Here is a 16,204-nt window from a genome sequence, read left to right as displayed (position 1 = left end):
AAATAACTTTTTTTTTTTTTTTGAGATGAAATAACTTTTAAATAAGCATCCTGAAAACACCACCAGACAAAAGATAACTGCTCAAAATATGCTTTAGTTAATAAACACATCGGTTACCCACTCATGAGGAGGTCTGAATTCTGGCAAATTAAAGCATTCAAAACACTGCTGTTCAAAAAAAAAAAAAAAAAAAACACTGCTGTTCAAAACACTGACCTGGAAGTTAACAACAACAAAAAAATTTTGAGCAGCAACCAAAAGAGAAAAGAGCCAAGATGACCTGAGTATTCCATAAAGTTCAATGTGATTTCCTCTTATGATTGGCAAAGTTTATTAAAAAAAAAAAAAAAAATTCCCACAGTCTCTACAGCTGGGAAGAATGGGAGACTTTTTAAAACATTTTTTACATAAAGGGACAAAAAACAAACTGAGAGCAAAAGGTGAGGGAGCCAGGAAGCAGCAAACCTGTGGAGATGGGTTATCAACACCTTTTATGTGTTTACATTTGAAGAACAGCAAAGAATAGAATTGGCTATGAAAAGGATTTTAAGAAATACCCATCATTAAAACAGCAGGGTCTAATTTAGAGGTAAACTAGGGCTCTGTAGTTGGGGGAACAAATAACCTTTGTAATTTTGGGGGGGCTGTGCTGAGTACTTGTTGCTGTGTGGGCTTTTTTCTAGTTGCAACAAGCGGAGGCTACTCTCCTTGCAGTGGCGTCTCCTGTGGAGAATGAACTCTCCAGGGTGCAGGCTTCAGCAGTTGTGGCTCCCAGGTTCCAGAGCACAGGCTCAACAGCTGTGGTGCATAAGCTTACTTGCTTCGTGGCATGTTGGATCTTCCTGGACCAGGGATCGAACCTCTGCTTCCTGCATTGGCAGGAGGATTCTTTACCACTGAGCCACCAGGGAAGCCCAATAACTTTTGAGGACAACTCCTCCCAACCCTTAAAGCTCATCCACTCCTAGCCCCAGTGAGTGAGAAGAGCACTCAGTAAGGCGTATTCACTTTGATAGCTTTAATAGCTATAACTATTTAGCTTTAACTATTTCAACAACGTTATTTAAGAAAACTAATTAGCACTGTCCACTATACTGGGTCTGTACAGAGGCAAGCAAAGTTAATTCTGGGGCTTTTTTAAAGAGAACTGATTTTTGAACATAGTCTGTACCAGAAAGTTTATATATACTGATGAAACGTCATTTTTAGTGATAACCACCAAATTCTACCCTAGCAGAAAATTATCTGAGTAGATCTGCATATTAACCCCCAGCATCCTTTCTAACTTCCTTGTGGAAAATTAAAATGTCCATTTCCCAGACTCCTCTACAGTTATGTTTCCCCATGTGAAATGGGGTCTATCCATCAGCTGTTTCGTGAGATTTGGAAGGCAGAAATGGGGCGGGAGCCATCTTTCTGCTCTTCTGGCTGTTAATGCTGGCAAGCACATTTATGGAAACATTGGGTTTTTCTGCAGTGTTCCAGCATCCCGAACCTCATAGCTGTCAAGAGACAAGTTTGGTGCATGTTGAGGGGCAGTTTCAGAATAGCAATTTCCTGACCCTTGAACTGCAGCGAGGAATGTCATCTGGAACTCAGATGTGGCTGTGGTGGCCCTCCTCTAAGGGGCCTGATAGGTAATCTGGGGCTGGGGATAATTTCTGAAGGCCCACGCCTCCCAGCCCTTCCACTTTTTCTGCAAACAGACTAAAATGCTAGAGTGGTTTCTCTTTCCTGCAACTGGGCCCAGGTGACATATTAGCACATCAGTTGCCTCAATATATAAGCAGAAGGGTGACTGGTCTGTCTGTGAGCTGCAGTATCGAGCAGTGTGCTTGACGACACATGCTCTGGAATCAGACTGCCTCGGTGCAAATTCTGGCTCTGCCATACATCAACCTTCCTGGAACGTTAACGTCCCTGTACCTTAGTTTCTTCATCTGTAAAATGGGACTAGCAATAATATTTTCCAGAGTTATGGGACACAGTAAAAGAAAAGATAATCTAAGTAAAGTACTGGTTTTTCCAGTAGTCATGTATGGATGTGAGAGTTGGACTATAAAGCTGAGTGCCGAAAACTGATGCTTTTGAAGAGTCCCATGGACTGCAAGGAGATCAAAACAGTCAAGCCTAAAGGAAGTCAGTCCTGAATATTCATTGGAAGGACTGATGCTGAAGCTGAAACTCCAATACTTTGACCACCTGATGCAAAGAACTGACTCACTGGAAAAGCCCCTGTGCTGGGAAAGATTGAAGGCAGGAGGAGGGGACGACAGAGGATGAGATGGTTGGATGGCATTGCCAACTCTATGGACATGAGTTTGAGTAAGCTCTGGGAGTTGGTGATGGACAGGAAAACCTGGCATGCTGCAGTTCATGGGGTCGCAAAGAGTCGGACACGATTGAGCAACTGAACTGAACTGAAAGTGCTTATAACAGTGACTGTCTTAGAAAAAGCCCCTGAGAGATGTTAGATATTACCACAGTAATAATATTACTAGTTATGCAGACCACTTTAAAACACTGCTTTAATTGAGTAGAAAATGTAAACATTTTAGAATTTTATTACCACACATTTTATTGTGACCTCAAGAATTTTAACTTACATACAAATGGTCACAAAAAAATTTGACTGGTTTCATCATATATGTATACCCAGAGAGAGTGACCATTTCAGAACCACAGTGTACCTGAGGATAGCAAACTAGCCAACTAATTAGTTACTCTAACTAGTTATTGTGGGTCTCACCCTAAGGAAGAGTTATTTTCTAGTAACAATTTTTGCCATTTTCCCATTACAAATACTACCTCATTAATTATGCTCTGACTTTTTTGGGGGGGGCTCCAAAATCACTGCAGGTGGTGACTGCAGCCATGAAATTAAGACGCTTACTCCTTGGAAGGAAAGTTATGACCAACCTAGACAGCATATTAAAAAGCAGACATTTTGCCAACAAAGGTCCATTTAGTCAAAGCTGTGGTTTTTATAGTAGTCATGTATGGATGTGAGAGCTGGACTATAAAGAAAGCCAAAGAATTGATGCTTTTGAACTGTGGTGCTGGAGAAGACTCTTGAGAGTCCCTTGGACTGCAAGGAGATCCAACCAGTCCATCCTAAATTAGGAGATCAGTTCTGAGTGTTCATTGGAAGGACTGATGTTGAAGCTGAAACTCCAATACTTTGGCCACCTGATGCGAAGAGCTGACTCATTTGAAAAGACCCTGTTGCTGGGAAAGATTGAAGGAGGGAAGAGAAGGGGACGAAAGAGGATGAGATGGTTGGATGGCATCACCAACTCAATGGACATGAGTTTGGGTAAACTCCAGGAGTTGGTGATGGACAGGGAAGCCTGGCGTTCTGTGGTCCATGGGGTCACAAAGAGTCGGACACAACTGAGCTACTGAACTGAACTGATAAACCAGGGTGTGTGTTATTCAGATTTTTTTTTCAGCTTCATTAAGATAGAACTGACAAAACTGTAAGATATTAAAGTGTACATTATGGTATCTGATATACATATACATTGTGAAAGGATTCCTCCTACCTAGTTAATTAATACGTGCTGATTTGCTGAGTTGTATCTGACTCTTTGTGATCCCATGAACTGCAGCCCACCTGGCTCCTCTGTTCATGGGATTTTCCAGGCAAGAATATTGGAGTGGATTCCCATTTTCTCCTTCAGGGGATCTTCCCGACCCAGGGATAGAACCTGTAGGTCTTGCATCTCCTGCACTGACAGGCAGATTCTTGACCACTGTGCCATCTTTACCTTTTTTTTCTTTTGGTGAAAACATTTAAGTTCTGCTCCCTTAGCAAATTTCAATTATACAATACAGTGTTATCAACTATAGTCTCTATGTTACACATTAGATCTTCAGAACTTATTCATCTTATAGCTGAAAATTTTGTGCCTTTTTAGCAACCTCACCCTATTTTCCCCATCCTCCAGTCCATGACTACTTTTCTACTCTATTTCTATGAGTTGGACTTTTTTTTTTTTCAGATTTCACATGTAAGTGATAACAGGCAGCATTTGTCTTTCTCCACCAGACTTAATTTACTTAGCATATTAACTTTTAGGTTCATCCATGTTGTCACATATGACAGGATTTCTTTTTTGTCATGACTGAATATTATCCCATTATATATAAACCACATTTTATTTATCCATTCGTCCACTAACAGACACTTAAGACACTTATTTAAACTTAGATTGTTTTTAAAATATTATCAGAGAGGAGACTTCATGAGAATGAGATCAGCATTCTGTAAGATTTGCAAATTGGAAGTTTAAATTTTTAATGTTCAGGCTTAGAATGCTATTCTAATGTACTTATTAAGAAGGTCTTAGATAAAATTATGCCCTGGTTTGGTGTGCAAAAGTGTATTCTGTGTAAAAAAAAAAGTGTATTCTGATGATAAAAAAATACATTGCAGATTTTGGAATAAAGCTCCCCCCACAATATGCTGAAATTATAAGAACCTTGTGTTTCACCTTATTCAACAACACCAGTGAGACAGAGGGCTCTGAAGCCAATACAAAGGTGTTTGCTGTACCCTCGACAGTTCAGATACTGCAGAAAGTCCAGGACTCAGAGCAATGGAGATTTACTGAAGGGTTAGAAAAACTATGGAAAGAAAGAAACTTCATGCTTTGATTCAATAGCTACTTTTACACGCTGTTCTGAAAATCATACAGCTATACATATTTTCGGGCTTCCCTGATAGTTTGGTTGGTAAAGAATCCACCTGCAATGCAGGAGACCCCAGTTTGATCTTTGGGTTGGGAAGATCCCCTGGAGAAGGAAACGGCTACCCACTCCAGTATTCTGGAGAATTCCATGGACTGTATAGTCCATGGGGCCCGCAAAGAGTTGGACATGACTGAGCGACTTTCACTGTCATATATATTTTGTTCTTTTTTTAAAAAAACTATTTTTATTTTTTTGGCTGTGTCAGGTCTTAGCTGCAACACTTGGGATCTTTAGTTTTGGCATGAAAACTCTTAGCTGTGGCATGTGGGATCTAGTGCCCTGGGCAGGGATGGAACTTGGGTCCCCTGCATTGAGTGTGTGGAGTCTTAGCCACTGGACCACCAGGCAAGTCTCTCTTTCCCTTTTTTAAAAGAAAAAAATCTTTTATTTTATTTTCATGAGAACAGATATTCTGAAATGTAAAATGTATTCATTCAATATCTATTTATTGAGCACCTGCTCAATGCCAGGTGATCCCTGGCCCTGGGAATACAAAACCTGCTGCCATATCAAAGATCAGTGCTCTAGAACACCTCAATGTCTATCAGCAGAGAGCGAGAGAAAGAAAGAGAAAGAAAGTACTCCTAGGAGAAGGAAACTATAAAACCAAGGAAGCAAATGACTTTGCTTGGCAGTATCCACATGCATGCGTGCCAAGCCACCTCAGTCATGTCCAACTCTTTGCGATCGTATGGACTGTAGCCTGTCAGGCTCGTCTATCCACGGGATTCTCCAGGCAAGAATACTGGAGTGGGTTGTGATGCCCTTCTCCAGGAGATCTTCCTGACCCAGGGATTGAACCCATGTCTCTTAAGTCTCCTACACTGGCAGGAGGGTTCTTTATCACTAGTGCCACCTGAGAAGCAAGTCCATAAAAGCTTCCAAAAGGTAGTAACAGTCGAGTCTTGAAGGATGAATAAAAGTTCATAATGGAGAAGAGGACAAAGGGCATTCTAGACAGAATCCCCAAGGGCAAAGGCAAGTATTAAAAAGCATGACCTCTTCGAAAAAGTTGGCTATGGCTACAGACTCAGAGTCCGTGAAGGGACAGTGGAAGATGAACAGAGAACAGTGTGTAGGTGCCAGACCCTGAAACCCCTCCACTGCTGTAGGTCTGGACACTTTTGAAGGATTTTAAGAAGACTGACATGGTTATAGGTCTACCAATGACTAGCTATGTGACTTAGTCAAGTTACTTAACCCTAAGCACCAGTTTCCTTTTTGTAAAATGGAGATATTGACTGTTAAAGAGGCTCTAAGGAAGTCTGCTGAGAGGATTAAGTAAGATAATACCTAAGATAAATAAGATTAACAGCAATAAGAAATAAAGTCAAACAACAATGAACACATGAAGATATGTTTAGCATCAGGAGTCATTAAGGAAATGCAAGTAAAAGTCATAGTGAGATATGACTTCACATCCATTAGGCTGACTACTACAAACACACACACACACACACACACACACACACACACACACAGGAAAATAACAAGTGTTGGCCAGGATGCGTAGAAATCAGAACCTTCACGTACCGCTGGTTGGAATGTAAAATGGTACACCCATTTTGGAAAACAGGCTGGTAGTTCCTAAATGATTAAACATAGAGTTACCACAAGACTCTGCAATTCCACTCCTAGGTTTATGTTTATGTTTATGTTTAAGAGAAATGAAACTATATATGCCCATAGAAATTCGTATACAAATGTTTATAGCAGCATTATTTGTAACAGTGAAATGTCCATCAACATTTGGGAAAATGGACAAACAAAATGTGGTAGATCCATACAATGGAAAGTTATTCAGCCATTAAAAAGGAATGAAAAACTGATTTCCCATTTGCTACCACATGGATGAAACTTAAAAACCTCAAGCTAAGTGAAAGAAGCCAGTCACAAGACACCATATATTTTATGATTTCATTTATATGAAGTATCCAGCATGGGCAGGTGAGAGACAGAGAGTAGGTTAGTGTTGTCAGGGGCTATTAATGGATGTGGGGTTTCTTTATGTAGTAGTAAAAGTGTTCTATAATCAGAGGGTAGTGATGGCTGCATAACTTTGTGAATACACTAAAAAACACTGAATTGTACACTTTAAAAGGTGAATTTTATGGTATCTGAGTTATATCTTAATAAAAGTAAAGAGCTAATATTTGAAGGTTTACTAAGCCCAGTAGTAAGCATTTTACCCCCATTATCTTAATTTCAGTCCTCACAACAGCCTCATGAAATAAGTGCTACCGTGATTCACATGATATAGATCAAGAAACAGAGGCACAGAGGAATAAAATGAAAATCTCCAAGACTGCACATGAAGCAAGTGAACAGAGATTGGAATTCAGGCTGACTGACCCCAAACCAGCACTCTTTTAAGTCCTGCACTTTTTTTTCTGACCATAATGTATGCAAAATGCCTAGCAAGCAGGTGGGCATGTGTGTGCTCATTTATGTCCAACTCTTTGAAACGCCATGGATCAAGTTACTCTGTCCATGGGATTTCCCAGGCAAGAATACTGGAGTGGGTTGCTATTTCCTTCTCCAGGTGATCTTTCCAACCCAGGGATGGAACCAGTGTCTCTTGCCTCTCCTGAACTGGCAAGAGAGGCATTATTTCTTTACCATTAGCGCCACCTGGGAAGCCTAGCATGCCATTTGTTGTTCAGTCGCCAAGTCGTGTCTGACTCTTCGTGACCCCATGGACTGCAGGGCGCCAGGCTTCCCTGTCCCTCGCCACCTCCCGGAGTTTGCCCAAGTTCATGACAATTGAATCAATGATGCCATCCAACCATCCCATCCTCTGTCACCCTCTTCTCCCTCTGCCTTCAACTTTTCCCAGCATCAAGGTCTTCTCCAATGAGTCGGCTTTTCACATCAGGTGGTCAAAGTATTGGAACTTCAGCTTCAGCATCAGTCCTTGAAATGTATATTATATTCAGGGTTGATTTCCTTTAAGATTGACTAGTTTGATCTCCTTGCTGTCCAGGGGACTCTCAAGAGTCTTCTTCAGCATGACAGTTCGAAAGCATCAATTCTTTGGCGCTCTGTCTTCTTTACGGTCCAGCTCTCACATCCATACATGACTACTGGAAGAACCATAGCTTTGACTAGACGGACCTTTGTCAGCAAAGTGATATCTTTGCTTTTTAATATCCTAGTGGCTCAGCATGCAGTTAGGGCTCAATAATTATTAGGTATTATTGTTATGATGAGCCAGTTTGTATACTCTGAAAAAAAATCCAAAACAGCATGGAGAAATAGAGGGAGAGGCAGGGCCAGGGAGATTAATTTAAAGGCTTAATGCAGTTGTCAAAGTAAGAAATGGTGAGGAACTAAATTAAGGCATACAGACCGAAAAACAGAAGTGATATACAGGAATTTTTCCAAGAAAATAGGAACTGTCCTATAAATTGGGGTAGTTACAACTCGATATACTAATATTTACACCTACAAAGCATTAACGTAACTTGCACTCATAATTGCACTTTTTTTTTTTTTTTGCCAGTTTGCTTGTTTTATTGATGCCTGGATGCTCAGGCCTTGACTGCATAGTCTCGGAGTGGGAACAGCCACTCTTTCCATAGCTGCTTCTTGGTCTTCAGGTTTTGTTCAAGCTTGGTGCACGGCTCGTGTTTTCTCGGGTCGCACATCAGAGGCTTCTTGCCCTTGCAGATTTCCTGAGGTTCTCTTTCTGAGTCTGGTTAATGACGGTGAGTACACTGGCGATGGATTTGCAAACGAGAATCTTGGAGAGTTTGGAAGCCTCACCGCCTGTCACTTTAGCCACCCGCAGCTGGGATAGCTCCACCTTCAGGTCTTCCAACTTTTTCAGCAGCTCCTCATTCTTCTTGCCATGAAGGTCTTGAGCCTTTATCTTGGCCATGGCATAGTCTGCCTCTGACGCCTTCTCGGAGGGAAAGAGCCATAATTGTATTCTTGAGTCATCAGGAAAGGTTTAGGTTATTCTCAAAGTATGTGATTAAGTCATGGAAATGGGTAATATGTTTCAAATTTTCTTTTCAGTAGGTTGACCTTATAAGTTGAAACAGCTAGTTATACTAGTTCATGCAGACAGTCAAAATTCAATTGAGGACTTCCATGGTGGTCCAGTGGTTGGGAATCTGCCTGCCAATGCAGGGGACATGGGTTCAGTCTCTGGCCCAGGGAGATTTCCCATACAACTAGAGAGTAGCCCTCACTTGCCACAATTACAGAAAACTCGCACACAGCAACAAAGACCCAGCATAGCCAAAAATAAATACATAAAAGTTAAATTTGAAACATTTTAAATATCTGTAAGAGTTTAATCTATAACAGTCCTAAGAATATTAAAGAATTAATGATTCCCACCAAGTTCAAGATCTTTAAAGGTGGATGAAAAAGACAATATACATTTTAGGAATCATTACGTTAAAAAGTCTTTGGAATAGAAGGAAAAGACATAGCATTTCCACAAGTAAAGGAAAGATTTAGGTAACAAATATAACTCTTATTACGGTTGTGGGCTAGACCTGGGTTGTGGGCACCTTTTTAAAGGTGCATGTGTGCTCAGTCATGTCTGACTCTTTGTGACCCCACGGACTATGGCTGCCAGGCTCCTCTGTTCATGGAACATTGGTAAGAATACTGGAGTGAGATGCCATTTCCTCCTCCAGGGATCGAACCTGCATCTCCTGTGTCCCGGGCATTGGCAAGTGTGTTCTTTACTACTGAAACACCAGGGAAGCCCCCTTTTAAAGGTACATAGCTATTAATTAAGAATTTAATGTATCACCAATACAAAGGTCACAAACACAAAGTTCAATCTCCTTGAGATAAATCCCTGGGCCATGATAAACTTCAGCAAACTGGCATGGTAATTGTATGGATACATATCTTTTAACCCTGTAAATTAGAATTAAGAAATTGGAGTCAGAATTAAATATAAAAATGTTATGAAAATAAAAATCATATTTGAGGAAAGTCTCAATGAGAAGATGGCATTTAAAGCAAAGCCCAAAGATGGTGAGAGAGTTATTCAGGTATCTGGAGGAAGGGTGTACCAGGCAGATGGAAGAGCAAATGCAAAGGCTCTGAAGAGAAGCAGGCAGGGAAGCTGGAGAAACATCAAGAGCTGGGGAGGACTTCTCTGGCAGTCCTGTGGTTAAGCCTCAGTGCTCCCAATGTAGGGGGCATGGGTTGGATCCCGAGTCGGGGAACTAAAAGAAATTTAGAAAATGGAGGGCTGGGGAGAGTAATGAAAGATGGAGTCAGAGAGGAACAATAGATTGTGGGGCAGTAGGACATTATGCGGCTTCCCTTATGCCTCAGCTAGTAAACAATCTCCCCGCAGTGCGGGAGACCTGGGTTCAGTCCCTGGGTTGGGAAGATCCCCTGGAGAAGGGAAAGGCTACCCACTCCAGTATGCTGGCCTGGAAAATTCCAAGGACAGTAGAGTCCACGGGGTCGCAACGAGTTGGACATGACTGAGCAACTTTCACAGGACATCATGGGACAGTTCCTGTAGGACTTGGTAGATTCTTTAGTTTACCAAAAGCTTGGGCTTTTGGTCTGAGTAAGACGGGGAGCCACTGAAGATGAGGAGCCACTGACCAATTCCAAGCAAAAAAGTGACAAGAACTTTCCTCAAGGGGATCAAAAAAACTAGCACCAAATCCTTTAATTATTATAAACAGATAGTTAGGTCACTGAAAAGGTTGAGCCTATTAGACATAAACTCCATTTTATCTAGAAAATAAGATTTAAATGATACAGGATGAATCAAGTATTACCCTATCTTACAAAGTTTGGGGGCTCAAATCATTATCAACAGCAGAGCTGGTGATTTCAAGGCTACAAAATAAGTTCTGGCAGAGTGCTCTCTTTCATGGGGTCAGAAATTTACGACTGGAAAGAAGTCAAGGTACTCACGATACCTCGGTCTAATATTTCACAGCCTAACCCAAACATGACCATTTGGCTGAGGGTGGCAGGTTAGATTCTCACTTCCCATTTACCATTTGTGTGGCAAGGGGTACTCCCGGGAATAAAGGTATCTGATTCCTGGTTATAGTCTGCCTGACAGCTCTTCAGGGAAGGGCTCTTGCTCCAGGGGTCCCACAAACTCAACCTTATCCGAGGCTCAGGGAAGATTAGAGAGTTTTGAGCCTGAGGTTTATTCTGCTGAGGATTTTAGGACTTGTTTCTGATAAGATCGGTTAAGGTTTTCAGAGCATGGGAACGATATGACTTGCTTACTTAAAGACTCTGGAGGTGACTTTAGGAGGAAATGAAGAGCAAAAACAGGAGGCAAGGGCGCTAGAAGCCTGCCACTGTTCACCTCTTGGCTTAACGTTTAAATGCTTAATGCGTTTCCTCACCTAGAAAGTGGAAAAACCACCGGCCTGACTGGATGGTTGTTTTATGTGAAAATAACTGAAATAATTCATATAGGCGAAAGCACTCCATTTACTAAAGTTCTGCAAATATAAATGTTTAGTAAGAACAGAAGTAATACTGATGTGTGTCGTTTAAAAGCCCAATAGGTGAGACTGTACCGCTTGCAAACGCGTTTTGTACTAAGCCAACATAAGGTTATATGTCTACTATATTTCAATTTAAAAAGAAAAACGAAAGCGGGGGGGGGGGGCGGGGGGGAACCGCCTTTAAAAGATACAGAATCTGGCCACTGGGACAATCAATAATAAATAAGCGCATTTGAAGGCGAAGGTGCCAAACCGCTATTAACTTACAAAAGATGCCGTCTACATAGGCAGAAGGTGCGTATGTGTGAGTCCGTCATAAAACAGTAATTACAGCACGATATTAGTTAGGTATAGTAAGTCTGCTTGGGTTCTAAGCCCGGATCTGTCGCGTCACGATATAAAACCAAAGGATGGAAGATGTACGGAGAAACTCGGACTCCTGGCCGCAAGTGACAAGCCCCAGACCTCGGCCGCCCCATCCGGCGGGTCACCCATCACTGGCCGCGCAGCCCGAGCCCCGCCGGCCGCCGACCCTCCGGGAGTCCGCGGCGCCCGACGGCTCCAGACACGCCCGGCACCGGCCCCGCGCCGCCTTCCCGCCACCGCCGCCAGGAGGCTCCGCGCGCCTTCCCGCCTTTCCCCGCGCCACGGCCGGGCCGGGCCGGGCGGCCAGGCGGGCGAGGCGCGCGGCGGGGGCGGTCGGGCGGGCGCGGGCGCGGGCGGCGACGGCGCGGCCATTGTCCCGCAGCCCCTCCCGGGCGCGCAGGCGGACAGGGCCGGGCGGCAGGGCGGGCGCGGCGGCCGCGCAGTCCGGGAACCGGTGCGCCCGGCCGCCGCCGCCCGCCTCTCCTCGCCGGCCACCGCCGCGAGGCCAGGTCCTCGGCGCCGGCCGCCCGGCCGCGCCTCCTTTGTGACCGTCTCCAGCCCCTCAGAGCCGGCGCGCCACCGCCGCTGAGCCCGGGGCTGCAAATGGCGCCCGCTTGCCTCTGCGCCTCCCGCTGCTCTCCCAGCCCGGGGACGTCTGGGGGCGCAGCGCCCGGGCCATATCCCGCCGCCGCCGCCGCCCGGGGGGCAAAGCCCGCGGCGCCTCCGCCCGCAGCGAGGCTTGCGGGCCCGTGCGAGGCTGCCCCGACGCCCCGCCCGCCCTCCGCCCGCGCGGCGCGCAGCCACTTACCGCGGGCCGCGGCGCAACGGCGGGTCGCGCGCGCGGGCTGGGGGAAGATTCCGGGTTCTCGGCGGGGGAAATTCCCCCTTTTGAAGCCGTTCCTTTGCGCCCTAAAACAAGTAGCCCCAACGTGAGAGAAACAAAAGGTATTTGCTGACGTGGGCGTTGGACAGAAACGCCCGAGGGCTGGGGACACAATTAAAGGGGCAACGCACAGATTTCAGGCACCAACCAGCAGCTTCGCCCACTCCCCCTGCCCTTCCCTACACCCCGCTGCACGCTCCAGAGGCACTGGGGTGCCCGGATCCCCGAGCAGTTGACTACGGAATCATTATTTAGTCAGGAGTTTAAATTTTAAATTGTACTTTACGTTGAGAAAGGCGCCTCCGGAGGGCAGAAGGGCTGGATTTCTAGGATCTGGGGAATTTGGTTTAGGAAAGAGGGAGGGACTTAGGCGTGCCCACAATTACTGTATAAGTACATGTGACATTATTGTACTTAAGTTTAGCAGCGTCAAATGGAAGAGATCTGTACAGAATTTTTCCTTTTATTGAGGCACTCGTTTTAGCTGGGGATACCTTTTCTAAATCTCTACAGGTCACAAGCATTGCGTTTTCTTTGAAGAGGCTAATCCAAGAAGCTGAGATAAGAGAAAATAATTCTTGGTTAAGTTCAGAGAAAATAAAAAACTAGTAAGAATAGCAGGTTTTGTGTTTTCAAATACAAAAATTCATTGTACATCAAGTCTTTCTTCTGACATATTTATGTCCGTAATATTCAGAGTTCAGACGTCAGATTATGTATTTGCTAAAATCTTTATAATCACTGAATTTTCACTGTTACTATAGAAACAATTTTATAAATTAGTTTTCTAGTTCCTTATGTTGGAGTAAAGTACTGAAAAGTTCTGTGATATAGTAAAACAAACAAAAAAGACTCAGAATTTCAAAATATTTAGTCTTTGATGGACTTCTCTTTATGTCATATTCAGTTATACTGGACAAAGTTTGTAACTTTGGTTTCATCATAATTAATTATGTGCTTTGAGGACCATATTCTCTACTAGAAGGGCTTCCTTAGTGGCTCAGTGGTAAAGAATGTGCCTACCAATGCAGGGGATGCAGTTTTGATCCCTGGCTGGGGAAGATACCCTAGAGAAGGAAATGACAACCCACTCCGATATTCTTGCCTAGGCAATCCCATGGACAGGGCAGCCTGGCAGGCTACAGTTCATAGGATACAAAAGACAACTATCTCTTTGTGTCACTTCTGTATTACTCTCCAGTTATTTTGCTATTTAGTTCCATTTCCTCACATCATTCTGCACAGATCATTAAAAATGTGTTTGAAAACCATTAGGTATCAGGAATGTTGGATGTACTCAGACTATTTTACTAGCATCTGCATTGATAATTCTCCCAGAAAGACCTGGACATTGTTATAGCAAAAGGTTTATTTTTTGTTTTTAGCTTTAATTGAAACAGGCAAAAGAGTTCTACAAACTTCTTCCTCAGCAGAGCACATCAAATTAGTGATAAACTCTTTGTTGCAAGGAAGAGATAATAAGAGTTTTTTCCCTCAACTTCCCCCTCTAGCTTCTGAAACTCTTTTATATAGTTGGAGAATTCCTTACATTATGAGTAACTGGTGGGAGGTAGACTTGGCCATCTGCAACAGAATCTGGAAATGCCAGAGGTTTGCCTTCCCAGAATCCCTTGTGGTTAAGACAATGGCCATGGTCTACACACTTTGATAGTCAGATGCACCCTCCAGGGACTTTGAAGAGGGATCTGTAAGAAGCAGGAAAACTCAAAGAATCTTTTCTAGCCGTGGTGACAGTTGCAGCAAGACAGGATCTCCAAGGGGTCCAGTGCCAGGGCTATCAGTGGGGCCAGCCGCCACGGAGAAATGTTGGTATCCTCACCAGGCCAGTTCTAAGTTATGCCTTGGCTGTTTTTTCTGCCTGGTTAGCATAGGCTCCAGCCCCTGCGCTTTGCTCTTCCTGTGAATCTGTGGACTTTTAATAACTCACTTCTGTTTAAATCAGCCAAGGCCAGTCTTTGTGCAACTAAGAACCCTACCTGGTACAAAATATGAAAAGGCATTTGGACATATAGCCCTATAGCTTTTTGCAATAGATGAAATTGTTGGAGGTTAAAATGTCATCCTGTTATATAGGTGGGAATTAAAACCATAGATATAGATGGAGAAAAAGAATATGAAGTAAGGAGAGGAGAAACTCAGAACCAAGCCATCACCAACTTCATCATCTAGTGGCTGGCTAGAGGAAGGTGAAACTGTGATTGAGTCTAAGAAGTAACTAAAGTGAAAGGAAGAGATGTGGGATAGTGTGGTATTGTAAAAACTAAAAGAGTAATTCAAGAAGGAAGAACTGAACATTAGTGTTCAATAAGTCTCTATTAGACTTAACAACTTGGAAATCATTGATTTCAGAGAACACTGTTAAGCTTGATTTAAGGGAGCAAATTCCAGATGATTGGACTATGTGGGGATGGAGAAATTGAAATGGTGAGAATAGACAGCTCTTGAGAGATTTGGTTACAAAATATTCCAATTACTATTGCTGTGTAACATGCCAGCCCAAATATTGAGGCATATATCAAAAGACTTTGATTATGCTCGTGGATTCCATGGGTCAAGAATTTGACTAGTCACCGCAGAGATGGCTTGTTTCTGTTCTACAGTGTCTGGAGTCTAACTGGGAAGACTCTTGTGGCTGAGAGTGATTTGAACTGCTGGAAAATGGAATCATCTGGAGGTTTCTTCATTCACAGATCTAGTACCTAGGCTGGTGTAGCCAAAATTCGGCCTCTATACCCTGGTACTGAGTTGAATCTTAGAGACAAAATGTTGGGTAAAGTTATAAAAGAACAGACTTTATTGCTTTGCTAGGCAAAAGGGACCACAGAGGGAAAATGCCCTCAAAACTGTGTGTCCCAACCTGGAAGGGATAGTGAGGAGTTCTATAGTGTATGTTAGTCACTCAGTCATGTCCAACTCTTTGTGACCCCATGGACTGCAGCCCACCAGGCTTTTCTGTCCATGGGATTTTCCAGGCAAGGATACTGGAGTGCTTTGCCAATTCCTTCTCCAGGCAGGGGATCTTCCCAACCCAGGGATTGAACCTGGGTCTCCTGCACTGCAGGCAGATTCTTTACTTACTGAGCTAATGCTGACTTTAAAAAAAATGCACACCATGAGAGTCTCAAGTTTCACATGGGGAAAAACGAGGACTGCAACCCAGAAGACAGCGTTTCAGATAACTCTGAGAAACTGCGTTGAGGAGGCAAGAGGAGGAGCTAGGATATATAGGAGTTTTCTAACAAAGGGCAGGTAGTCAGAAACATCCAAAGATTACTGCTAATTAAAGAAACCAGATATGTCAAGTTAAGGAATTTAGTGTTTATCCATATATGGGAAGATGCAAGAGTCTGGGCTAACTGAAATTATTCCTTTGATATTCACCACAGCTATCTGGAGTCAGCATCCTATATTTTCACACCCTGAGTTTCCTCTGGGCTCAGCATAGGGAGTGGCTGCAGTCTGCTGGCTACTGTGTGTGTGTGTGTGTGTGTGTTAGTCACTCCATTGTGTCCGACTCTTTGTGATCCCATGGACTGTAACTCGCCAGGCTCCTCTATCTATGAAATTCTCCAGGCAAGAATACTGGAGTGGGTATCCTAGCCCTTCTTCAGGGGATCTGCTCAACCCAGGAATCAAACTGGGGTCTCCTGCATTGCAGGCAGATTCTTTACCAGCTGAGCTACCAGGGAAGCATGTTAAATAAGATAGTCAAGTGTAT

The 16,204-nt window shown here is 43.5% G+C and overlaps 1 protein-coding gene and 1 pseudogene across 4 annotated transcripts in view; both read right to left on the bottom strand.

Moving 5' to 3' along the window:
- ZBTB8A (zinc finger and BTB domain containing 8A) overlaps window positions 1-12,808 on the bottom strand; it is a 58,856-nt gene extending 46,048 nt beyond the window's left edge. Inside the window, exons 1-2 of one of the 4 annotated variants that reach the window (XM_061148467.1) lie at window positions 12,752-12,774; window positions 12,391-12,491 (exon numbers count right to left, since the gene is read on the bottom strand). The gene's annotated coding sequence lies outside the window, so the exon portion shown is untranslated. Of the gene's footprint in view, window positions 1-12,390; window positions 12,492-12,751 lie in introns of all 4 variants that reach the window. The other 3 variants (XM_061148465.1, XM_061148468.1, XM_061148466.1) reach the window with 3 other exon arrangements.
- On the bottom strand, window positions 8,286-8,635 carry LOC133060381 (large ribosomal subunit protein uL29-like; annotated as a pseudogene).
- Window positions 12,809-16,204: the final 3,396 nt, after the last annotated feature.

This window comes from Dama dama, chromosome 8 (assembly GCF_033118175.1).
Source record: "Dama dama isolate Ldn47 chromosome 8, ASM3311817v1, whole genome shotgun sequence".
Classification (NCBI taxonomy): domain Eukaryota; kingdom Metazoa; phylum Chordata; class Mammalia; order Artiodactyla; family Cervidae; genus Dama; species Dama dama.
The sequence above is the reverse complement of the archived record's forward strand: the minus strand, read 5'-3'. Positions and strand labels throughout refer to the sequence as shown.